Genomic DNA, 27,844 nt, shown 5'->3' on the forward strand with positions numbered 1-27,844 from the left:
CACACAATCCACAAGATACTTTTTGTATTAAACTGCAAAGAGAATCACAAAATCTTCTAAACTCATAAAAAATCAGCATAAAAATCTCTAATGGAATCTCTAATTGGACCTCAAATCATCAATTCATAGACCATCATAATGGCCCAAGTTCTATAATTTATAGAGTTTTGCCCTACATCCTAGGAAATAATCATGCCTACATATTAGGATTAAAAAAAGGAAGGAACTATAGTCAACATGCAAGTCGCTACTTGAAAACTCCAGTCAAGTGTTACTAAACTAGTACTAAATGTCCACTTCCAAAATGATGCTCCAACAACAAGTATTTCAAAACATACAAAAAAAGGTGCCCCAAAAAGAAAGTCTGAGATACAACTCTAGTTGACAACTAAATAGAGATGGAGATGGTGGTGACCCAACATGAATTCATCCTCTAGAACTACTTGTTCATCATTCACTTCTTCTTATAGTTCTGGTAGTTGTTGATAAAGCATTCCAAGGAAGCAACAAGTGGATGAAAAATATAAATTATTCGAAACTTAGATACTCTAAGTATCTATTTTACACTTCCTACTTTTTCAACCATCACATCCATTAAAGTTTCACCTTCCTGGCACTAGAATATTACATACATATACCTATTCATTACTTCTATAGTAAACTCAATAGTCTCTGAAAAATGAGTCGCAACATATGAATCCCACTGGTTGAGCACACTCTCTTGGTGTAATACTCCATCTCGCTTGAGACTATGACCATGGCCTCCCAATAGTTTAGTAAAAAATAGTTCATACTTATCAAGTGTATCTAGGATAAAAAGGATGCTCCTTGATAACTTTGATGTGACCTTGCTCTGTTTCCTCCATTTTAAAATCCAAAATATTAATGTATGATTGCAAATTAGCAACTGTTTCGCCCCCTAATAGATCTTCCCTGGTAATCGCATCCTTCCCCAACTCTCTAATCTTCTTCAAAATATTACACTCTTTAGAAAGTTGATGCAGCTACTTCTCCCATTGTATAGAAAAAATATTAGAGCATTTTCATTAGAATAGGCTTCTTCTAGTATCTCCATTGTGTTTTGCAAGAATGCTCTTACTTTACCTAATTGATCCATTGTTAGGCTTTGACAGATGTAGCTACATTTTTCATTTCGTATATAGCCCTAATATAATTGGGAGGGAGTGACGAAGTGGATGGCAAAGCATCATTTGTTTTGGAGTCAAGATGTTTAGCTATCTCCTTAATCAACTATTTGTATTGACTCAATTGTGCCTTAATCTCTGGTTTAGTCCTATGTTCCTTTTCCATCCTTGATTGGATGGTAGATATTGCAGCAACTAAGGTAGTCATTTCTCCCCACTTTGTATGCTTACCCAGGTTCACCATAGACACTTGATATTTGCGAGTTGCTTGAGAAGATCCTTCAACATCCTATATTGGTGCGGCTATATCTGTGATTACCTCTCCAGAGTTTGTTCTCAAAAAATGTTGAGTAGTTTTTTCTTTCTTCATCCTCCTTAGAGACTCTATAATCACATCTTATAATGTCATAGTAGGGAGGATGACCTTCTCATTATTTTTGAAATTAAAACTCAACCATTGTGGGATAGTGTAGTCATGTTCCTCTCCCTGCACCGCTACTTCCACAATGATGTTATTGTTGGTATTTTGGTATGGTTTTTTCATCAATGTTAGCACCTATTGAAAACAAGCACTTTGGAGATCTAGCAACATTCACCGGCAAGCAAGTAACTATTGCACAGTTACTGGTATATGGTTCACCGGCAGGATATAATGTTCACCAGCAGGATATAATGTTCACCGGTACCTGGAATGATATGGAAAACACTTGGTAATGTCGAAGACATCATCTGGACATCTTTTCCTAGAGTTTTGATCATTGGTATATTCATAATTGCATATTTGCTGTTACCAGCAAATAGGTCTAGGGTTACACTAGCAGGTTTATCTTTTCCAGATCAGCATGGCACGCTATGGAGATGATTTATTATTGATGTAAATGCATTAAGCCAACATGTTTAATCGGTTATTGCATCGGATATTATATTGTATGTAAAATGTTTTTATTGTAATATCTTGTAGAGCCGACCTACTAAAATTGGTCTTAGGTTATGATATAAATGTAAGATCTTATTTGTAAGATCAAGTGTGGAATGCGAAAAAGATTTGAGTGAAGGTATATGCAAGATTAAGCAGAGGTATACACAAAGACATCATTTGAAGGTGAAACTAGGTTTTTGTAGAAGCATATCAACATTACACCAGTACTAAATCTAGCATATGAAGATGCTATTTTGTGCAGTACATTCTTATTGGATTTAACCATCCAACTATAGTCAGTGTGACTCCCATTTTGTGATTGAGTAGTGAGCTCTAGGTTGTTGGCCTTTCTGCATGTGCATACCCCATTTATGTACACTTACTATCTGCATTAGTATCATCTGATTGTAGGTAAGGTTTCCCACCATGGTTTTTCCCCTTACAGGGTTTCCACGTACAAAATATTGGTGTTTTGTGTTGTGGATGACTTTATGTTTATGTTTCATGCATTAATCTTTACCGGTATAGCAATTTACTATTAACACTGTCTACCGACACACTTAACTGGTTTACCAGTATTAAGCATTAAGTTGGTTAATTGGTTTTTGGTTTGAATTTATTAGACAACTGATTCACCCCCCCCCTCTTAGTTGTCTCCGAGACCTAACAATTGGTATCAGAGCATAGTCCTCTTTTGCAGAAGTTTAACAACTTGAGGAGATCCAATGTCTACTAATTATTTTAGGAAGGATAGTCCTAAACTTGATGGAACCAACTATGGGATATGGAAGATCTGGATGGAGACACATCTGAATTTCATCGGTAAAGACACCTGGGAAGTTACAAAGAATGGTTATACTGCTGCTGTAGCTAGTCAGACTGCTCCAAGTACCTTAGCTAAAGATGAAGATAATGATTGCAAAGCAAGAGAAGCACTTTTGAGCGCATTATCAGATCAACAAATCATGGGATTATCAGATAGGTCTACTGCTAAATCTATTTGGGATCATTTGGAAACACTATATGAAGGAGATTCCATAGTCAAGATTGCAAAACTTGAAAGCTTTCGAGTCAGGTATGAACATCTGAAAATGGAAGAAGATGAAAGGATTTATGCTTTTATGGAAAGAGTAAATGAAATTGTTTTGGGTATTAAATGTTGTGGAGGAACCCTGAGTGAGGATGAAATTGTTTCAAAAGTCTTAAGAGGATTTCCATCGGCATATAAAATGAAGGTTACTGCTATAAATGAGTTGAGAACAATGCCTAATACATCAGTAACTAGGGATACATTGATTGGAAAACTTTCAGCCTTTGAAATTGAAGAATTTGGTCCTGTTGCTACTATAAAAACTGATTTGGCCTTTAAAGCATCAACATCATCTACTCCATCATTTGACAAATCAGACTGGAAAGCCTTTTATGCAAGAGAACTTGAAGAAACCAGCAAGGAGAATGAAGAGTTTGAAGAACTTGAAGCACTATTTGCAAGAAAAATGCCAAAAGGTCTAGTTGGAAGTAAGTATGAAGGTAAAGCACCCTTTAAATGTTTTAACTGCAATAAGATTGGTCATATGGCTTCGAGATGTCATGATAGACATGCTAGACTAAGAGAAGAAGCTAGAAAAACATACAAGCCTAATCCTGAATATTAGAGATACAGATTTAAGAAAAACAAAGACAAATCCTGTTACATTGCCGATGAAGGTGTGACTGATGATTCTGATGAGGATCTAGCAGACAATGGATGGGTTATTGCTGCTATAACAGAAGATCAACCGGCACCTACCGCTCAACCAATAGAACAAGCCCTAGTAGCTAAAGTTGAAGCAAAGGATGAATGGATCATTGCCTCTGGATGCTCACATCACATGATTGGAGACAAAGGTAAATTCTTGAACTTTCAAGAATACAATGGAGGTTTAGTAAGATTTGGAGATGACAAAGCTTGTTCAATCAAAGGTAAGGGTTCAATATCTCTTGATGGTAAGCATAACACTGACAATGTCTACTATGTTGAAGGATTAAAGCATAATCTTTTAAGTGTTGGTCAATTAGTTGAGAGAGGATTTCAGTTACAATTTAAAAATGGAAAATATAAAATCATGAATAGAACTGGTTTGGAGATTGCAACCGGTAATCAGACTAGAGGTAATATCTTTCATTTGAATAAGAGTGAAAAGGCATGCTTAATTGCACATATAGATGAAAGTTGGTTATGGCACAAGGGACCATGTCATGTAAACTTTGATTGCATGGTAAAAATCAGTACTTCTAAGGCAGTTAGAGATCTACCTAAAATTGTGAAACCTTAGAATACAATTTGTAAGGAATGTCAATTTGGAAAATAAGTTAGAGCTAGTTTCAAAAGTATTCCAGAAAAATCCAATAATGATTTTGATTTAATTCATACTAATTTATGTGGTCCAGCTAAACTAAAAGCTTACAAGGTGATAGATCTTTCATGCTAATTATTGATGATTATTCTAGAATGTGTTGGGTTACTTTTCTTAGAGAAAAATCAGAAGCACATGGAAAGTTCAAATTATTCAAAGCAATGGTTGAGAATGAAACTGACAAGAAAATCAAATGTTTAAGATCAGATCAAGGAGGAGAATTCACATCTAAGGACTTTAATACATTCTGTGAAGTGAATGGAACCAGAAGATAGTTATCAACACCTCAGACACCATAGCAGAATGGAGTTGTTGAAAGGAAAAATAGAACTATCTTGAATGCAGCAAGAAGTATGTTATCAGAAGAAAATCTACCACATGTATATTGGAGAGAGGTAGTTAGCACTACTGTCTATACATTCAACAAAGTTCACATCAAAGGTGAAACCGGTAAGACCCCTCATGAACTATGGTTTGGTAATACTCCTACTCTTAAGTATTTCAGAATTTTTTGAAGTAAATGTTATATTAGAAGAGATGAGTATATTGGCAAATTTGATCCTAGAAGTGATGAAGGAATATTTCTTGGTTATTCATCTAAGAGCAAGGCATATAGATGTTTTAATAGGAGATTGCGAAAAATTGTTGAGAGTACAAATGTAAAGATTGATGAACAATTCAGAGGAACTTCAAGATATATAGACTCTGAACCGGCAACAGAAATTGTGACTAATGAACCTACACTAAATCCACTGGTACAAAATGAAGATCCAGTTACCCCGGTATCATAAGAGGATTTCACAGTAATTGAAGAACAACAACAAACTAAGACACTCTGGTATGTAAGATTGAATCATTTTGAAAATCAGATAATTGGAAACAAATTTAAAGGAGTTATGACAAGAGGAAGATTGGCAAGTGAAGAGGTATGTCTTATTTCTCAAATTGAACCATCATCTATCAATGAGGCATGTGAAGATAAATTTTGGATTAAAGCTATGGAAGAAGAATTAGGACAAATTGAGAAAAATAATACATGGACATTAGTTCCTCGGCCTAAAGATAAAAATGTAATTGGAACCAAATGGGTATTTAGAAACAAACTTAATGAAGATGGTAAGGTTGTCAGAAATAAAGAAAGACTAGTGTGTAAGGGATATTATTAGAAAGAAGGAATTGATTACAATGAAACCTTTGCACCGGTAGCTAGAATTGAGGTAGTCAGATTATTCTTGGCTTTTACAACTCACAAGGACTACAAAGTTTATCAAATGGATATTAAATGTGCATTTTTGAATGGAGATCTTGAAGAGGAAGTATATATTGAACAACCTAATGGATTTTCTTTGACAGATGACAATGATATGGTTTGCAGGTTAAGAAAAGCTCTGTATGGATTAAAAGAAGCCCCAAGAGCTTGGTATGCAAGGTTGGATAAGTATCTTTTAAAGATTGGCTTTACTAAAGGAAATGCAGATAGCAATTTATATTACAAAATAACTAATGATGACATCCTGATTATTGAAGTATTTGTTGATGATATATTCTTTGGAGGAAAAGATGGATTATGTAAGGAATTTTCTATTAAAATGCAACAAGAATTTGAAATGTTTATGATTGGAGAAATAAAATTCTTTTTAGGATTGCAGATTTCACAGACTCATAAAGGTATATTTTTGAGTCAATCCAAGTACTTGAAAGAATTACTAAAGAAATTTGGGATGGAGAACTCTAAATCGGTAAGCACACCTATGACTACAAATGACAAATTATCTCAAAGGGATGAATCTACACCTGTTAATCCAACTAGATACAAATCTATGATGGGAGGTTTACTGTATTTGACACAAACCAGGCTTGATATTATGAATGCAGTATGTATTGTTTCTAGATTTCAAAGTAATCCTAAGGAAAATCATGAATCAACAGTAAAAAGGATTTTTCGGTACTTACAAGGCACAACAAATCTTGGATTATGGTATCCTAGAGATGAAAATTTTGACCTATGTGCATATACAGATGCAAATTGGGCAGGAGATGTGGATGATAGAAAAAGCACCACTGGAGGAGCATTCTTTCTTGGAAAGAGATTAGTTTCTTGGTTTAGTAAGAAACAAAGTTGTACATCTTTATCAATAGCAAAATCAGAATATGTTGCAACAACAACTAACTGTACACAGGTACTATGGCTTAAGCGAACATTGAAAGACATAAAGGTAAAATGAAAGGAACCCATTACTATATATTGTGATAACACTGCAGCAATTGATATATCTAAGAATTCGGTATTACATTCTAAAACAAAACATTTTTCTATCAAATTGAATTTTCTAAGGGAAAAAGTTGAAGAAAAAGAGATAAAATTGGTTTATGTGAATACTAAAGTACAACTTGTAGATATTTTCACAAAACCTTTGCCTAAGGAGACCTTTGAATATCTCAAAGATCAAATTGGAGCCATACCACCACCGGTAGAGACCTAGACAGTTGATGATTATCATCAACCGACAGAGTTGAAAGACAAATCTTTTACTCCGGTCTTTGATTAGGAAGCTACTTCTCAGGGGGAGTAGTTGGTATTTTGTATGAACTTGATTTTTGTAACTTTGGCATTTGATGTCAAAGGGGGAGAGATATATACGGAAAAACACATTATCTTTTGAGGAGAGATTGGTATTGAAAATAAATCTTTGGATAAACACATGTTGCTCCTAGGGGGAGAAATTGTTGTTTAGGAGATTGTTGGTTTTTGGTATTTGGCATTTCTGTTTTGGCACTTTGATGGTTTTTCCATCTTGTGTTGCCATCAATGCCAAAGGGGGAGATTGTTGGTATTTTGGTATGGTTTTGTCATTGATGTCAACACCTACTGAAAACAAGCACTTTGGAGATCCAACAACATTCACAGGCAAGCAAGTAACTATTGCACAGTTACTGGTATATGGTTCACCGGCAAGATATAATGTTCATTGACAGGATATAATGTTCACCGGTACTTGGAATGATATGGAAAACACTTGGTAATGTCAAAGACATCATCTGGACATCTTGTCCTAGAGTTTTGTTCATTGGTATATTCATAATTGCATATTTGCTATTGCCAACAAATAGGTCTAGGGTTACACCGGTAGGTTTATCTTTTCCAGATTAGCATGGCACGCTATGGAGATGATTTATTATTGATGTAAATGCATTAAGACAACATGTTTAATCAATTATTGCATCGGATATTATATTGTATATAAAATGTTTTTATTGTAATATCTTGTAGAGCCAACCTACTAAAATTGGTCTTAGGTTATGGTATAAATGTAAGATCTTATTTGTAAGATCAAGTGTGGAATGCGAAAAAGATTTGAGTGAAGGTATATGCGAGATTAAGTAGAGGTATACATGAAGACATCATTTGAAGGTGAAGCTAGGTTTTTGTAGAAGCATATCAGCATTACACCGGTACTAAATCTAGCATATGAAGATGCTATTTTGTGCAGTACATTCTTATTGGATTTAACCATACAACTGTAGTCAGTGTGACTCCCATTTTGTGATTGAGTAGTGAGCTCTAGGTTGTTGGCCTTTTTTGCATGTGTAGACCCCATTTATGTACACTTACTATTTGCAGTAGTATCATCTGATTGTGGGTAAGGTTTCCCACTGTGGTTTTTCCCCTTACAGGGTTTCCACATACAAAATATTGGTGTTATGTGTTGTGGATGACTTTATGTTTATGTTTCATGCATTAATCTTTATTGGTATAGAAATTTACTATTAACACTGTCTACTGGCACACTTAACTAGTTTACTGGTATTAAGCATTAAGTTGGTTAATTGGTTTTTGGTTTGAATTTATTAGATAATTGATTCACCCCCCACCTCTCAGTTGTCTTCGAGACCTAACAGTTATGAGCCTCCAAATTATGTTCCCCCTCCTCTTGCTATTGGGCTTCATCTTGTTGCTCACCCTACTGATTCTCTTGTTGATCCTGTTGATCTAGAGGAGTTGGTGGTATTTGATGAAACTGAGCAACTTGTTGGGCAAGACTAGTTTGAAGAGATCGTTCGAGTTATTGTTGTATTTATTCTATCTTTTTAGAGACCTCTTCTTCAAATTTCCTTGATCGTCTCCCCCCAGCTATTGTAACAAAATCTCCCAATATTTAGGAGTGAGAACCATCCCTTCATCCTATTCATCATCTTCATCATCAAGTGCCCCTTCTCCATCAACTTGTACATGGATCTCCATAGGTTGCACTGGTATGGCTAGCTCTTCAGCAGCTGTAGCAAGTTCCTCTTGGGGTTCTTTTTATTTCTTCTCCAATTTCCTCTTCTTTGATATCACTGAAATAGGTTCATAATCTTCATCTAAATCCGTCTCAATTTTATCGATGATGACCGTTTCCTATGCTGGTATTGGAGTAGGTGTAGCTTGTTATGTAAAAGAAGTAGTGGGAGGTTGATGTTGGCATTATTGCCATTAAGTTGTCATTGATATCAACTGGTTTGGCATGGTCACCGATGTGTAAGAAGTGGTGACCAGCATAAGAAAAGTAAGACATATGATGTCAATCCATGTGTGAGTAAGCAGAAAAAAGGAAGGTTACTGGTACACCTGAATTGTGTAATCTATCGGTAAAGAAGGCTTATTGGTAAGGCATAAACCAATATGAAGGTTGGCTATTTGTTTTTGATGAAGATGAGGAATGTTATATGAATCACAACAACACCGAGTGAGCAGAACAAAAAGAATGACATGAAGACATACAAGAAGGCAAGATGAATTGTCAAGAGGATGTGTTGTTGGTAAGAGTGATTGTTCAATTTGTTGGTTATACTGGTAAGGTAAATTGAACTGATAGTCAGTCGGTCAATGAAGAATGTCAAATTGACATAGAAAACCAAGTAGAGGTGAATGTCAACAAAGATGACAGTTGGAAGCTAGGTGGTGATAAAGCATAGCTCAGTGAAGTGTGCATCAATGTAACAGTCAGCTAGCATGTTGACTTTATGAAGAACCCACAAATCATGGAGGATGCTAGAAGATTGTGGCTCAAGGAAGACAAGATGGCATGTAGTTGATCTTATCCTACAAGAAGATTTGATCTTCGTACCCATTTGCTAAAGGAAATAGCTAAGCCATTAATGGTGTATGATAGAGAAAAGCAGAAAAGCATGGTGCAGAGCTCCAGTTTTAGAAAACACACATTGGAATGTGAGGTGTTGGTGGTGCTAATCAATGACATGAAGATCATCTCCCTAGAAAAGAAGATCAAATCAAATCCAATATGGATCGAGTTGGTGAAGGCAAAACCTAACACTGCACTATTTGAATATGGTTTTTGGCGGGAACCTTAGATGATAGATATGTGAGCTAGAGATAGAAGCAATTGATGCTTGATGCAAAGAATGAGATAGAAGAGAGCTTGAGAAAGGAGAAAGATCATCTTAGAATTTATTTTAATAAAGTTACAGAGTTAGTTAGTAGACAAACCAGTGAGAGGGTTTAACCGACAGAGACAGAGTAGCTAGTAAACTGTTGCAGGTCTAACAATTAAGCTAACTGGTGAGGTGTGATTGATCAAGAAGGCATCCGAGTGTGACACATTGTGTTGTGAGGCTAAGAGAGAAATTAGAGAGGCCAAGAGTAACTGGTGAGTGATCAGAGAGAGTAATTTGATAACCGATAGTGTGAGAACCAGTGAAGAAGAGAAGGCTATTAATTGGTAGAAATCTATTGATCTGACTAGACAGAGGAGGATTGGAGGAGAGAGTAGGTATATGTTGTGGGGAGAGTGATACACAATGAGATGAGGGGCTGCATCATGGTCAATTGGCTCCTACACCCTACTAGTGAGGTTCCATTAGTGAGGAGACTCTTGATTTCAACCCTTGCATTAGCTGTGTTCCCTAATGGGTGTGGCACACATATGCACAAAGGACTCATCTACACCATATGAGCTATGGAGAGACACATGAGAGTATACTCTTGGGATCAGAGCATGCTTGCACATCTCTATCATGGCCTTGGGGAGTATGTGTTTGGACATGGATTTATCCTGATGACATGCACACTACTACAGGTGTGGATGTTTGAGCATATTACCTACACTAGGCTTGGTGGAGCTCCCATAGAGCTAGTCTTAGAGAAGCCTAGGGTATATGCTTATCCTCTTACCCATGAGTGGCAATTCAGTGATCTCCTATATTGGAGGTTGAGATTAGATGGATTGATAGTGGGTGGGGTCATATGGAGACCCTACCTCAGGATGTACATGTGGGCAGGGATACATAGTTAGATGTTCATCATGTAGAGGAATCATCTATTAGAGGGGTGGTACAACCACATAGTCATTCCCTTCTACTTCAACCAAGTCCGGTGATAGTTCAGGTTCAAGCAGTGTGTTCCCACTGATGTGCTTGTATATATACAATACTCACATGTGATGTCGAGGCTAGGAGTCATTCCTAGGCCTACCAGTGATGAGATTGACATCACAGATTCAGACGGGTCAGATCTACACATAGCAACAAATTATAGAGATGATTCAGGTGCACACTGATGGTACATCACATAGTGGGGGAGGACATACCCAAGAGCCATTTTCCCAATAGACTTCTTTAGAGGGAACCCTAGATCATGGAGATAGTTAGACGATGATGAGGTACCCGATACATTCAAGGAGGGCTCAGATGATTAGGATGATGAAATAGAGGAGTAGGAGGCAGGTAGAGATGGAGATGATCCTGATACCAGAGAGGGAGATAAAGATGGAGATGATGAGGAGGGTAGAGAGGAGGAGGATGAGGAGGATGACAAGGAGGAGGATGAGGAGGAGGAGGATGAGGAGGAGGTAGATGAGGAGCATGATGAGGAGGAGGAGGGGGAGGACGATTTAGATGTAGTTCCTCATCACTCCGGGGAGTATACCATAGCCCTAGATCCATCGAGTCTCCCACTGTAGGCAGAGAGAGACCCCATAAGGAGTCTTGATCCCGGTCTCCATTAGCCTACACCTATTGTACAGAGACAATACAAGCATAGAGAGACTAGTGGGTTCCAGTCTTAGGCGGTCACTATCCACAATCCCTACTGGGAAGAGGGAGATCTAGGTAAGGTGTCCAGTTATTAATTTACTTATGTATCTTACCTATTTTATATTTGATGATATAGAATGTACTGATGAAAAATTTCTCTTTATCTTGCAGCTACTATCCAGAATTGGAATTCTCTGATTTAGAATGCAGTGACATACCTTATTGTGACTGCGCACGTTCCTAGTTCCTCACAGATAGTACAAAGATCCTAGAGGAATGCAGGTTAACATGAGGACCTTTTCTCCCCTATTCAGATGAAGGTGGAGGTCCTAGGAGAGAGATTACGACAGACAAAGCATGACCTAGCAGTGTCATAGATAGAGGGAGCCACATACCAAGGGATCATTATGGAGAGGGATTGTAGGAACTCCTCACAGAGTCACTCATGGTCTGTATCACGATACACCCCCATGGGGCCACTCCCACAACTAGATCAGGAGGGGGCATCTAGCCACCCTCCTCCACCTGCTAGTCCTAGGAGATGATTTTGATGTATTGATGTATATATGATGACACTCATGACTATGTTATTTTAATGTTTAAACAATATATGAATTGCTTAGATTAGAAGTAACATATTGGGTAATGAACATGTATATCTGATTTTAGTTTCCATGTGATTGACTTCTTAATACTTCATGATTAAATTGATCCATGCGTGATTTAATTAAACAACCAAGTATTTAATCAAATGCTACTTTGATGATGTAAATGAAGAATGTATTAAGCATGAGAACTATATGAATAATTTGATTTAATTAACTCTAATTAAACACAACATGATATAATTCTACTTAACACATAAGAAGCTGTATAACATGCTAGTACATATGAAATGTAAATCCATTACAATTTACTTAAAAGAATCCAAGACAAACAATACAGTAATGAAACATGCTTGTCAAGAATGAAGTAATGTAGACCAAACAATATAACCTCATTTAATCTTACATACTTTAATGAAGACATACTAACATATTACCCAATTTTTAAGAAAGAAAAGACATAGAAAGAGAACAAAAAGCAGTCTAGAAAGAAAGAGAGGGAAAGAAAAAAAAAAAACTAGGCATAGTATCTACGAAGGTGCATAGCATTTATGGGTTATTTGAGAGGCGTACCTTCCATATCTGCTATCCTATAAGTAGCTGATCCATACACCTTGACAAAAATGTATGGTCCAAGCCAATTAGGACTAAATTTTCCCTTCTCCTCAGGTAAGGCATTCACGTTGTGTTGATTTTCATAAAGGACTAAATCCCCTACTGAGAAGGAACATTGAATAACCTTATCATTGTAGCTTCATTTCAAAGTTTTATGATACGCTTGAATATGCTTGAGGGTATTTATATGCCGTTCATCGAGCATCTCAACTAGTTGAAGTCTTTGCTCTCTATAGGAATCATCATCCACTATACCCCTAAGAGAGACTCTCAAAGAAGGAATCTCTAACTATAAAGGAATAATTACATTGCAACCATAAACAAGATTATAAGGAGTACAACCTATAGCAACATGTACATTCATGCCATTAGCCCACAAATCATAGGTTAATTGAGTATGCCAATCCTTACCATGCTTGTTTACAGTCTTTTGAAGAATTTGTTCAACTATCCTATTAGAAGACTCAGCTTAACCATTTGATTGGGGATAATAAGGTGTATGAAATTTATGCTAAATATGATATTTATCAATAAACTTCTTGACATCCTTATTTTTCAATGACATTCCATTATCTGAAACTAACGTATAAGGTATCCCAAATTGAGAAATAATGTTTTCCAAAATGAATTGACAAATTACTTCAGTAATAGTGGATCAAAGAGGAATGACTTCCACCCACTTCATAAAGTAATCAGTGGTAGTTATGATGAAAGTATGTCCTTGAGATGAAGGAGGAGATATTTTACCAACAAGATCCAAACCCCATGTAGAAAAGGGCCAAGATGATACCTATGATCAAAGTTATTGGGTAGGGGCATGGATCAAATTTCTATGTTGCTGACACTGATGCCATTGTTTAACAAACACAAAGGAATCCTTTTCCATGGTTTTCCAATAGTATCCCATTCGGTGCAATATCTGAACTAAAGATCTACCCCCAAAATGCCCCCCACAAGCACCTGAATGTGCTTCCTCAAGAGAAATAGGGATTTCAGCCTTTTTTAAGCATCGAATAAGAAGACCATTATAACCCCTTCTATAAAGAACATTATAAAGGATAATGTATCTAGTAGCCAATTTGTGAATCCTAGCCCTATCTTATTCATAGAGTCAGGAAAGGTACCATCACTCAAATATCCCACGATATGCGAGTACCATTCGTCATAATCTATAATGCAACAATATGCCACACCACTAGGATTACCAGCAATAGTCGAGGTAGTGAGGTTGTGAATAATGAATTTAAGATCTACCACAAGATCCTCTAGAGACACAAGAGAGGCCACACATGCCATCGCATCAACATGTTGATTATATTTTTGAGGAACGAGCTCCATGGTATAAGAATTGAATTTTTGCAACAAGGATATAGCTAGATATCTATATTGTGATAATTTGTCTTGCTTTGCTTGATAAACTCCTGTCACTTGTCTTATGATTAGTTCAGAATCTCCACAAATACGTAGATGTTTCACACTCAATGCCAAGGCTGCTTTAATTTCAGCTATAAGACCTTCATATTCATAAATGTTGTTGGTACATAAGAAATTGAGATGATATGATAAAGGAATAGGCTTCTTTTTAGGAGAAATTAAGACCACCCCTGCCCCCGATCCTATATGACACTTAGAGCCATCAAAGTACAATTTCCAAATCTCATCAACCTTAATGGAAATAATGTATTGATCAGGAAAAGATTCTAGATTAGGTAGGGAGAAGGGTGAAGGAGCATCAACTAAGTGATCAGTCAACACTTGACCCTTTATTGCCTTTTGTGAGACAAACCTAAGGTCAAACTCAATCAACATCATAACCCACTTAGCTAAATGTCAGGAAAGATCAGTTTTGGAGAAAAGATGTTTAACAGGATCAAATTTAATGATAACATAGATCTCAACATTCAAGAGATAATGCCTCAACTTTTGAGTTGCAAAGACTAAATCAAGGCACTATCTTTCTATCACAGAATATCGGACTTTATAATCAAGTAGAGTGCGGCTTATGTAATAAACCGGTCATTCTCTACCATCCTTATCATATTGTGCCAATAAGGTTGCAAGAGCTTGAGGGGAAGCATAGATGTATAGAAGGAAAGGCTTAGTAGGATCAATAGGTTTAAGAATGGGAGGATTGGCCAAATAAGTTTTTAAGTCTTCGAATGCTTGATGACAATCCTAATTCTATTGGAAAGTGGTATTCTTTTTAAGCAATTGTGTGAAAGAAAAGGTACGATCTGCAAGTTGAGAGATGAACCTATGAACAACTTGGATATTTCCTTGCAAACTTTTTAGTTGAGAAACATTCCTAGCAGGTGGCATGTTAACAATAGCATCTATCTTCTCCATATCCACCTTAATGCCACAATGTGAAACTATGAATCCTAATAGTTTGCCACTATCGACACCAAAACCACATTTTTGGGGATCCAAATGCATGTTATACTTACGAATTCTCTCAAATATTTGACAAAGGATCTTAACATGATCTGTATGAAGAATTAATTTGGCTAAGATGTCATCAACGTAATCATCTAAGGTCTTATGCATATAATAATGGAAGATGAGATTTATAGCATGTTGATAGGTTACACCTGCGTTTTTGAATCCAAAAGGCATCACAATCCAACAAAACATATCCCAAGGAGTGGTGAAAGTAGTTTTATATTGATCTTGGGGATTGATGAATATTTGATTATATCCCAAGAAACCATCCATAAAGGATAGTAAAGCATGCCCTACTACCAAATCCACTATCATATCTGTAGACACCTAAAAATGGTCAACACTTGCAGGGTCATACTTTAACATTTACGCATTGCCTCATTTTAGGTTTTTGCGTCGCATCAACATTTCTCCTATGTCATGCACTTGGTTTTTATCATTTGCGAACATCGAGTCATTCTTCTACATTCTTCAATCATCTCGTCCTCAAATTTGGTCTTGTCGACAACACTATCCAGTCATAATTTTAATCGATCTTATCCTATTGCATCAATGTGCGTGCTTATTTGTCATCATTTTGGACATCGTCAATCCTAATTAGGGTTTTGTCCTCTTATTAATCTTATCATCAATCTTATCATTTTGGACATCGTCAATCCTAATTAGGGTTTTGTCCTCTTATCGATTTGTCATCAATCTTGTCATTTTAATGATTGATTTGTCATCGATCGTGGTCATTTTCAATCTTGTCGTCTTGCAATCTATTTTGTTATCGATCCTTGTTCTCTTGTCAATTTTGTCATTTTGCTATCATTTCGCTATCGATCGTTGTCTGTCTCAATTATGTCAATTTGGATCAATTTGTCATTGTTCCTCATCAATTGGCGCATCAATTAAATCATTTATCACATTGGTCATTTATCAATCCAAAATCAAATCAAATCGAGTCAATTATATTTCAAGACCTAATTCGTCCTCTAGGGTTTTATGATTTATTCATTTAACCTAATTTCTCATTTCTTCCTCTAGGATTACTAAATTATTCATTAATCCTAGGTCTTCTCATTACAATTAAATCTTTATTTAATTGGCTAATTATTCTTCCTCTTGTAAATTAATTAATAAATGACAAATTATTAATTAATTTACCTAATTTCTTCTAGTTCCTAATTTCCTATTTTTCCATCAATTTCTAATTCCTAATTGTCATCAATTTCAATTTTCTAATTTCTAATTTCTTTTCCCTCCTATTTCATCTCCTAATTCCATGGGAATGGCATGTCAATTTGTCATAAATTGTCATAATTGACAATCAATCAATTTTGACATAGAATGTGTCATAATTTTTCATCAATTATCAATCAATCAAATTGTGCATGGAAAGTGCATAATTTGTCATATTGATTTGCAATTTCCATTTGAATTGCATCATGCCAATCTTGTCATTTCTCCAATTTCTCTATAAATTGGATGATTTTCAATCAAAGCTAATCCGAATTCTTAATCAAACTAACGAACTTATGCTTCTAGTACTCTTGAGCTTTTCATCAATCTTGCTTTCAATTGTATGTGCACTTGTAGGTGAGATCCACAAATCCATTGAAGAGGAAAGAAGAACAATGGAGCCGCATGGAAGGAGCATTCAATTCTGCATTTGGTTTGCATAATCTTTCATTTTGAATGCTTTGTTTTCATATCTCTATTGAGTGTGCTTAGGATTAGATCATTGCAATGTGTGTTTGGGATTGAGCTAATAATGAATAATATGTCCTTTTATATATTGCTTTGATGATTCCTAATTCCTATGCTACATTAATTGGTGAGCTAATAATGATTTGAGACAATGCGATTTTAAGCGTTGTTTCAAAGAACAATAATGAAAATGCCTCGGACGCTGACAATGACATATGAAAATGCCCTAGACAATAACAATGATATATGCATGCCCCCTCGAGGAATTGGCCGGAAACATGCAGAAAAGAAGCCAATTGATCGATAAAAATGATAGGATCGAACGGACTGACAATTGGAGATCGGATGCATGAAGGAAAAGCAATGTAAGGTGCACAAGACCGCGACCAACATAAGATGGAGAAGATGCACGTCCATCTATGCAATGACAAAGAGCTATAAATGAGACGAAGAGATGGAAAATTGCTCATTTGCACTAGACAAGGAGGAGGATTTGTTGCTCTGGACAAGGACACTTGTAGAGAGATGGCAAACATTCCAATGGTGGATCACCTTGGAGAATGTGTACGCACATTCAGACAACCGGACGACGCAGGAGCAGCGGTATGGATCTCAAAAACCCATGTTTTCAATTTCATGAATTTTGATTGCTTTCGGGACATTGCGGGGATGAGGAGGACAGAGGGAGCACCCAGTGACAGAGGCACATGCTCCTTATGACAGACAATGGACATTATGTAGTTTGACATGTTGTAGTCAGCCTGCGGGCCATACTTAGGACAGACAGTCCGATTTTGTACTCCGATATTATTATGACATATGATATGATATGCATCGATATGATGGGATGCAATGTGTTATGACTTATGTTATTTTTCTATGTATGGATGACTTATGCACTTTTTATTAATATGTATGGATGTATTTTTATGTATTTTTGATGGATTTATGAAATGAAATGGATAAAATGCTTGATGTAATATGTGATGGAATGCAAATGTACTAACCAATGAATGCAGGATGCAACATATGTATGAAGAAATCGGAGCACTAGACCGAATTGACTATCCGAACTGACGGAAGAAATGTTAGCAAGAAGAAATGAGATAGAGGGAAATTAGTGACGAAGAAAAACTTGCTTTCAGTAATGCACTTTGTAGGTGAGAACCTTTATTTTAATGTAGCAAAATGGATGCGTAGCATCATGGCATTGAAGGCCAGAGCTGAAATGCAACCCTATTTGCGAAAGACAGACACATCATAGACAAACAACAATCACAATCAAAAGAAGAAAGGGACCATGAGCCATCCCAGTCACTCTAAATCACTCAGTGACATCATCGAGCAACATAGGAACATGATCGAAGCCCAGGATAAATCAGTAAAAAGATAAGATATACAAATTCAAGCAAATCAGACAAACATCTTGATCTTCATTGTCAAAAGTTGAAAGTGCTGATAGGACGATCATGCTGTCTAGTTTCAGGACATGCGGTACCCCGTCTAAGATAGGACACATCTGGTTTCGAGTATACCACACCCTGTATAAGACCCATGATAGTAGAGACAAGGACAAATGATATTGATGTTAACGTTCAATTGATATGACAATTGTGATTAGTGTGAAGGTTTGGTTTGATTGAAAGAGTTCATCTGTTAATGCATGATTTCAGGAAAGCACAACGTTGGATTGATTGTCGTTGGATGTATGCTCAGCAATTTGTCTTATGCACAAAAGGAATAATGTTATTGCAAAATGTTTGTTTTTTGGATTTGGAGTTTTATAATTTTTTTGTGTTTTTTTCAGGACTTTATTTGATTTTTAGAGATTTTTTTCAGGACATTTTTCAATTTTTATGACTTTTTTCAGGACATTTTTCAATTTTTATGACTTTTTTCAGCACATTTTTCAATTTTTAAGACTTTTTTAAGGACATTTTTCAATTTAAAAGTTCCAGTGATTGATCATGACAAGGGGAAGGCACCCAATGTGCATTTGAAAGACACATAGACCAGGACCAAAACATATGTACAAGAAACTAGAGTAGGCAAGACAGTGATGTTAACCAATAACAGGCCTGGAATAGAACATTGGGTCGAGACCAAGATAGGCATGATAAACCGGCCGAGAGAAAGCATATCTAGAAGTCATGATAGATGACGAAGCAATAATCTCATTACTCATGGCGCCTGATTGCCAGGTTTTCACCATGGTACTTGCCCAAAGCACCTGTTTGCCAGGTTTTCACTAGAGGGCGAATCATTTTTTTTTTTGCTCTTTACTTTTTTTTGCTTTTTGCCTTTTTTTTTTTTTCACTTTTTTTTTTCAATTTTTTTTCGTATTTTGACTTTTTCAATAGAATATTGACACATGATAGGGGATGGAAGAAGGACTCAAGCGTCTTTTTGTTTGGAAAGTAGCCTTGAAAAAAATGGACCATGACCTTTAAAAGTATGCTCAAAGACGTTGGTAGGATAAGGACATGGAAAATGACATGAAACTAAGGCAAGGATTTATGCAAAGGATTGGATCAAAGGGATCGAAGGATGAAACATATGCATTGGATAATGGATAGGGTATTGGAAGAATTGTGCTTCAGTGGATGGAAATGTTGGCAAGATCGACATTGGCACACACCTTGAGGGGTGATGGACTGATGGAGGAAAGACGTATTTTGGATATTGAGATTTGGATGGAGGAATAGCTTGGGATTTTGGGACATAAGGGCCCAAAATGGATGAAGAAGGTGATGGAGGAACAGACTTGGAAGGTTTGGATGGAGGAATAGCAACTTTGGATGCCAAGTTGGATGTTTCTTTAGGATTTTGTGCTTCAAGGAGCCGCTTAGGGATCCACATGGTTTTTGATTTTTCATGCTTTTGTGGTTCCTTGGAGTGCATTGCTTGCACAAGGGATTTAGGAACCCATATATATTTTGACTTTTCTTTATTTTTCTCAATGGGCCTTTGTGGCCTTTTGGATATTTCTTTTTCTTTATAGATCATATTTTTCTTTGTTTTGACATGTCGATTATATTGGACATCTTGATCCTTGAATACATGTGGATTGCTAGACTTATGATGCTTATACTTGGCATTCAAATTGCTTGGAAGAGGGAATGAATGTCGGTGTGGATGGGAATGATATGGAGGCATGTGGGATGGATGGAAGGTTCTCCAAGATGTGTGCCTTTGCTGATGTTGCATAAGAGATGGAGGGATATAGGGACCTAGAATGGATGGAAGCGATGATGGGGAAGGTGGAAATTTGGATTTTGACTTTGAAGGGATACCAACGCCTTGAGTGTGAGCTCTGTAGCCATGACCATTAGTATATTCTTTGATATGGAGGGTTTCTTTCTCATGGAGGTCTACTCCTTTGCCTTTATGAATATCTTGACTTGTAGGAGACTCTTTTCTTTGGGACGAAGACGCGAGTCCATTATGAGGTGGATATGATATGAGAGAAATAATGAGATCTTGAAGTGGATCGGATTGCACCAAGGTGGAAGAACCCATTCTGCATGTCAAGGGTTCATGAACATCTTGCACTGACACGTTAGAATCATGAGGGGGATTAGGATCATGAGGGGGACTAGGATTGTGTAGTGGACATGGTTCAATGACAGGTTCTTCAAGAGATGGAATGGGAGGAATAATGGGATCATCACAAGAAATATGATCTTGGAGTGGATGTGCTGGATTAGGATGTGGAGATGGAGGAACAAGTGGATCTTGTGGAGGATCTGAAGGAATGATAGGGTCTTGTGTTGGAAATGAACTTGGAAGGATACTTTGATCTTGACAAGGAGGAAAATCATTGGATTCCTCTTTAAAGGTACTTTGCTCTTGACTTTCAATGGGATCATCATAAAGGATGGAAAGGATATCTTGATCTTTCTCAAGAAGTGGAATGTCAATGGGATTTAAAAGGACATTGTGTTCATGAAATGGAAGGGGATCATTTGGGATTGGATGGACTAGGATATCTTGATCTTGCTTGGGGAATGGAGTGTCAATAGGACTTTGGATAGGATGGACAAGAATATGGGAATCATCGTGAGTGTCTAGGAAGATGAGATCCTGGTCAACAATTGGATGGGATGATAAGGTTTCGAGATCTTGATCTTGAACTTGATCTGTTTTAAGACACGTTTCTTCATGCTCTAAATTATCCTCTTGACATGGGGTTGGACTTTGGATATGCATGGAGGATTCTGACGAGGTATCAATGCTTTGGCACGAAGGGGATGCACTTTGAACATTTATGATGGATTCTGACAAGGAATCAATGCTTGAACATGAGGAAGAGGGACTTCGAATGGGGTCCTCTAAAATAGGTAATGGCAATAAAGTGCATTGTGGCATTGGGTCTTGTATTTTTGAAACATGACAAGGATGTGCATCATGAATTGGATTATCTTGGCAATCAATTATGGATAGCTCTTGGGTAATTGCATCCTTGGGTGTATTGTTTGATGAGGACAATATGGAAGGTTCTTGTGAAACTTCTAGAGGTGTAGGGATAGATGCCACTGGAAAGTCAATTTGTTTGTGAGGGGATGAGGCATTGCTAGACATAATTGTATTACCTTGATCTTCCTCAAAGAAATCACTTGGTCATTTCCTTAAGATCATTGCAATAAAGCCACCTTTCTTTCGAGGTTTTGACATGATTGTATCTGGAATTTGACCTTGTTTTTGATTTGATGTCATGTTTTGATATTGGACTTGGTTTAATTGTTCTGACATGTTTGAAACTTGGGTTGGTGTGTGTTGCAACCTTTGTTTTTGAATGTTTGGTTGTTGTTGTTGACATTGATATTCCACCATTGGTTGAGCCATTTGTTGACATTGTATAGTTGGTTGGACATATTGTTGAAATTGAACCATTGGTTGTATTGGTTGTATATGTTGAACAATTGGTTGAACCATTGGTTGTATTGGTTGAAAATCTGATTGATAGTAAACACCTTGTTCTTGTTGTGGAGGCACATAATGTTGAAATTGATGTTGTCTCTTTTCTTGAAATTGTTTCATCATCTCTATTTGTGAGAGGAGAGCTGGTATGTCTGATCGTTCAAGAAGAGATCTTACATCATCTTTATCGATCAATTGGCCTCTTCTTTGCATGTTGTCTGGGGCATTTTCATTATTGTTCTTTGAAACAACGCTTAAAATCGCATTGTCTCAAAGAGGGACAAAATGTAGACACCTAAAAATGGTCAACGCTTGCGGGATCATACTTTAACATTTGCGCATTGCCTCATTTTAGGTTTTTGTATCGCATTAACATTCTCCTATGTCACGCACTTGGTTTTTATCATATGCGAGCATCGAGTCATTCTTCTACATTCTTCATTTGTCTCGTTCTCAAATTTGGTCTTGTCAACAACAATCTTCAATCATGATTTTTGGTCGATCTTTGTCCTTGTCAATCTTGTCATATTGCGATCGATTCGTCATCGATCCTTGTCCTTTTCAATCATGTCAATTTGGTCAATTTGTTATTGATTTTTGTCAACCAATCTCAATCAAATCATTTATCAACACTGGTCATTTATCAATTCAAAATCATGATCGAATCAATATCAATTATCCTTTGTCAAGACCTAATTGTCATTCCCACATTGCTAATTTGTCTTCTAGGGTTTTATGATTTAATCATTTAACCTTGTGTGTCATTTCTCCCTTTAGGATTAATAAATTGTTTATTTATCCTAAGTCTTCTCATTACAATTAAATGTTCATTTAATTGGCTAATTATTCCTCTTTGTGAATTAATTAATAAATGATAAAATTATTAATTAATTTACCTAATTTCTGAATTCCATCAATTTCTTAATTTTCTAATTTCTTAATTCCTCATTTCTAATTTTCTAATTTTCTAATTTCTTAATTTCAATTTCCTCCTATTTCTCTCCTAAATTTATGGAAATGACATAGAATTTGTCATAAATTGTCATAAATTCTTGACATAGAAATTTGTCATAGAATTTGTCATAAATTGTCATAAATTCTTGACATAGAAATTTGTCATAGAATTGTCATAAATCCTTGCATAGCAATTTGTCATAGATATGTCATAATTTTTCTATTCTTGATTTGAATTTCTATTCGAATCACTATCATGCTAATTTGTTCATTTCTCCAATTTCTCTATAAATTGGATGATTTTCTTCAATCAAATCCCTTGAATCCCGAATTCCTATCAGACTATCGAATTTATGCTTCTAGTACTCTTGAGCTTTTCATCAATGTCAATCTTGCTTTCAATTGTATGTGCACTTGTAGGTGAGATCCACAAATCCATTTGAAGAGGAAAGAAGAACAATGGAGCCGCATGGAAGGAGCATTCAATTCTGCATTTGGTTTGCATAATCTTTCATTTTGAATGCTTTGTTTTCATATCTCTATTGAGTGTGCTTAGGATTAGATCATTGCAATGTGTGTTTGGGATTGAGCTAATAATGAATAATATGTCCTTTTATATATTGCTTTGATGATTCCTAATTCCGATGCTACAATATCCATATTCGAGAGAGGAAAGTCATCTTTTAAAGAGGCCTTGTTTAGATCATGAAAATCTGTACACATCCTAATCTTGTTTTTAGCTTTAGCCACAACCATAATATTTTAAATCCATGGGGAATAATCGATAGGACGGATGAATCCAATATCCAACAATTTTTCAATCTTAGCTTTAACAAGTAATGCCACTTTAGGGTGAATCTTTTGAAACTTTTGCTTCACAAGTTTAGCATTGGGAATTAGGACAATGTTATGAGTGCTAATCTTAGGATCTACGACATGCATGTTAGAATATATCCAAGCAAAGATCTCATAGAATTCACGTAACAACTTAGCCTATTGTTTTTACTCTTATTCGTCAAGACATTTCCCTATCTTAATGATGTTATCTTCAACACAAGGATCCATCTTGATATCAATGGTGTCATTTATTAGGAGATTTCTTTGTTGAGGAGCATCTTTCAATTGAGGAAATTATTTAACTATCTCATCATTATTTATTTCTTTCCCAAAGTAAGCCTTCACATTTAGACAACAGGGAAAATTGCGGTTATGGTGATAACAAGGAAGGTTGTCATAAGCTCCCAAGAATTCAGCTAAGGAATCATCAGTAGAAAAAACATCCAAAGAAAATATACAAGAAGAGTCACAGTCAATATATTCTTCGATATTTTAGTGAGAGAGAAGCATAAATGACATTAACACTAATAGATGGTCTCTTAGAGGCTTTAGTATGCTTGAAAGGATCATAACCAAGCCCAAATTTCATATCATGAAATTTGTTTTCCAAGGGAACCTTAATCCCTTGTTCTTGAGCACCACATCCATTTCCATTATATCCACACCTAGCCAGGATGTGAAAACCAAGACCATAAAGGTTAGTCATTTCTGAAGAAGGAGGATTTTCAAAAAGTGAAAGATCAAAATCCTCTAGACCAGAAACTAAGGGAGATGAAATCTGAGAAGCCGCCACAAAGTTATTACTCAATGGCCTAGATAAAGTAGATTTCTTTTTAGGTTCTTCTTCTTTCTTCTTTTCCACCTTAGGTTCTCTAGGGGGAATCCTGCATTCCCGTATGAAAGTAGGATTGAAATCAAGGGATCCCCAATCATCTTCTACAAGAATATTTTTAGGAGATAAAGTGCTCTCAATTGTAGAATCAGGCTGAGAAGAGCCTTCCTCAAGAACCTTAGGTCCACTTGAGGAAGTATTGGGGCTCAATCAAGATATAGGAGACAAGTTTGATGAACTGGTCACACTAAGTAGAGTAGAAGTTTTAGAGGAATTGTTTAAGATAGTTGGGGAATAATTGATTGAAGAGGATTTAGAACTTGATGTTTGTAAACAAGCCTAAAACCTTGTGTCACCTAACAAGGTGTATGTTGTATTGTTGTGAATGAACTTGATTTGCCTATGCAATGTAGAGGGAACAACTTGCATGCTATGAATCCAAGGTCTCCCTAGCAACAAGTTGTATGTCAACTCTCTAGACATGACATGGATAGGTGTAGGTAAAGTAACAGGGCCTACCTTAATAGGAAAGGTGATGATACCTAATGAAGATTTAGCAACATGATCAAAGCCACAGATAGTGAGAGAATCAGGCTTAATAAGAGATGTATCAACATTGATCTTATGCAATAAGTTAATGCTACAAATATTAAGGCCAAAACCATTATCCACTAATGTTAACCTTATTTTACTATCATTTATGATAACCCCAATTATTAAGAGATCATACTATTGTTGAATTTCACTAGAGGGCAGCTCATCTTCTGTAAACACAATCTGAGCCTTTGGTGATGTAATAGAATGAATTGAGGAAGCCATATTATTGGATGTCACTATGGGTGGGACATTCAATTTTTTCAAGGAATCTTGTAGAATTCCATGATGAGTTGAGGAAGTTTGAAGCAAATCCCAAAGAGATATCTTGGCAGGAGTAGCTTTAAGTTGTTCGGCAAGATCATATTCCTTACCAAGGGTTTGTGAAATACAAGGTGCTTGAGGAAGAATGAGTTGAGGATTAGGTAGAGGAGTCAGAACAATCAGAGGAGGGTTAGGTTGCCTATTATTTCTCATGTTATAGTTATGGGAAAATGCATTATAACTCTCCTTAGTTAGTTGTCTATCATAGCTATAAATACTTTTAGTGGGATTCCTTCCTTGAACCATAATGATAGGTTTGTTTGGAGTGCTAAAGAAATCATTACCATATCCACCTTGAACTATGAAAAGAGATTGATTAGGAAGAGGTGAAGTTGGAGAAGGACAAGCACCTTGGACAACAAAAAGTGGTTCGCTATGTTCATTCACATTAATCATATTGATTAAACTTTTAGATGCATTATTCTTGTTTGAAAGTTTAGGCAAAGACATAAAATCTTCAGGGGAATCATCCAATAAATCATGGTCATAGTGATTGAAAGGCTTATATTTGGACTCAAAAGGAGACATAACATCATAGAGGGAATCATGGGAATCGACTATGTTGCTAGATCTACTGGAGGAGTTGATAGGAATGTACCCACGAGAGGGATCATTCAGCTTATCTTTCTCATCACCACGAAATGGCATAGTAACAAGGTTGATTAATTTTTGGCAAAATGAGGGTTTAGAAAGCTTAGGGTTCAAAAAATCATCTAGAGATTCATCTAATTCATCCTTACTAAACTCATAATCAACCAAATTTCATACATCATCAAAAGAATGAACATCTTGCAACTAGAAATGTGACATTTTGAAATGAAAAATTGCATGAAACTTAAACACACAATGCAAATAAAATGAAAGAAACCTATCTTTTTTTTATGTTTTGAAAGAAAATGAAATAAACTAGATCTAGATCTACAATGCAATGTAATAAAAATGAAATTGGATTCACATTGGGTTCACCAAAGATGTGTAGGGGAAAAAGTGAAACTAAGTGCAAAAACCCTAATCCCACTCTCATACACACTCATGGAATACGAAAGAGCCTAGGGAGGTAATGTTGTTATTGAGTTGTCATTGATGTCAAATAGTATTGCAAGAAGGCTACCGGTAGAGGTATGTCATCCAGTATAAAGTAGAGTGAACCGGTATGATGGAAGACAAATAAGGTATTGAGAAGATTAACATGAAGGCTTGTCAACCACTATGGTGGAAGAAAAGTAGGTATTGAGACTATCAATGACCTCACTGGTAAGAGGTGAGATGCATGTTTATGTTAGTATGTTGAGTGATAACTAATAGAGAATAAACCAGTTTGAAGGATGGCTACCTGTTTGTGATGAAGATGCAGAATGTTAAAATGATCACAAACCACCAGAGGTGAAGATGTGCTACCGGTGTAGTGTGCACTACCGGTTAGCAGAAGGAGAAGGTCTCACTAGTAAGGGCTTGTGCCAATATGAGTTTGTTGAATGTTGAAGTGTAAACTGGCCTTGTGTCAGTGAGTTGAGTGTATGACCGATGTGATGCCATGTGGAGCTAAGGTGGCAAGCATGCATGAGTCGGTGAAGTTTCCATTGACATGGTTGTTGGAACAGTTAGTCGATGTTAATGAAACAACCACAAATCATGGGATGGTAACAGATTGGTGTGGCTCAAGGAAGAATGAATTATAGAGAAAGATTAGGGAGTAGTTGGTGCCTAGATCGAAGCAAAGAAATCAAATTGCAAGAGGACCTTGAGAATGAAATAACTGGTTTATAAATGAGTCGACATATTTCAAGGCCAAATATCATGGTCGGAATTGCTATCTTTATAAAATATGCATTGGATATTGGAAAATGCATACATATGCATTCCTCAAAATCTAGTGATCGATCCGGGGCAGATCGGATTGGATCTAATGAAGATTTGTTTGGGAGAAGGAAACCCTAACTGCCCTTAGTTTGAATTAATTTTTGGCAAGAAAGATCAAGATAAAATATGATGACTTGAGATTGTGATTGCTATTCTAGAGGAGTGAAGGAAAGTGTGAAATTGTTGTCTAAGAGCCGAAGAGAAAAAAGTTGAAGTGTTTATGAGTGGAGACTGTACCGGTAAGGATAAGTAGGGTAAAATGGTGTAAGGAACAAACCCGTGGAGTGAGAAAAGTTATTAGAAAATCAAAGTTGTAGAGTGGATGGAGAGAACACAAACCGGTAAGGTTGAAACTGACAGAACAAAATTTTTTAAGGTTACAAAATTTATTTTGCAATAAAGATCTCATTTTGTAGTTAAAATCTTTATATTGTTTTTCACTAAGTTGGAGCTTAGTGTAGGGATTGTAGCTCCTTTAGGTTGTAGCCTATAAATTATACAGGGGTTGGTGCTCCTTTGATTTGGTGTTCATAAATCAGGGTTTGGTTCTCCTTGGGTTGGTGCCCTAAAATTGTAATCAAATCTCTTACATTGTGAGGTTGGATTGGAGCATAAGATCTCCATCAGCTATTCTCATCGAGGTTTTTCCCATATTGGATTTTCCTTGTATATCTGGT

The sequence above is a fragment of the Cryptomeria japonica genome, chromosome 8 (assembly GCF_030272615.1).
Source record: "Cryptomeria japonica chromosome 8, Sugi_1.0, whole genome shotgun sequence".
Lineage (NCBI taxonomy): Eukaryota > Viridiplantae > Streptophyta > Pinopsida > Cupressales > Cupressaceae > Cryptomeria > Cryptomeria japonica.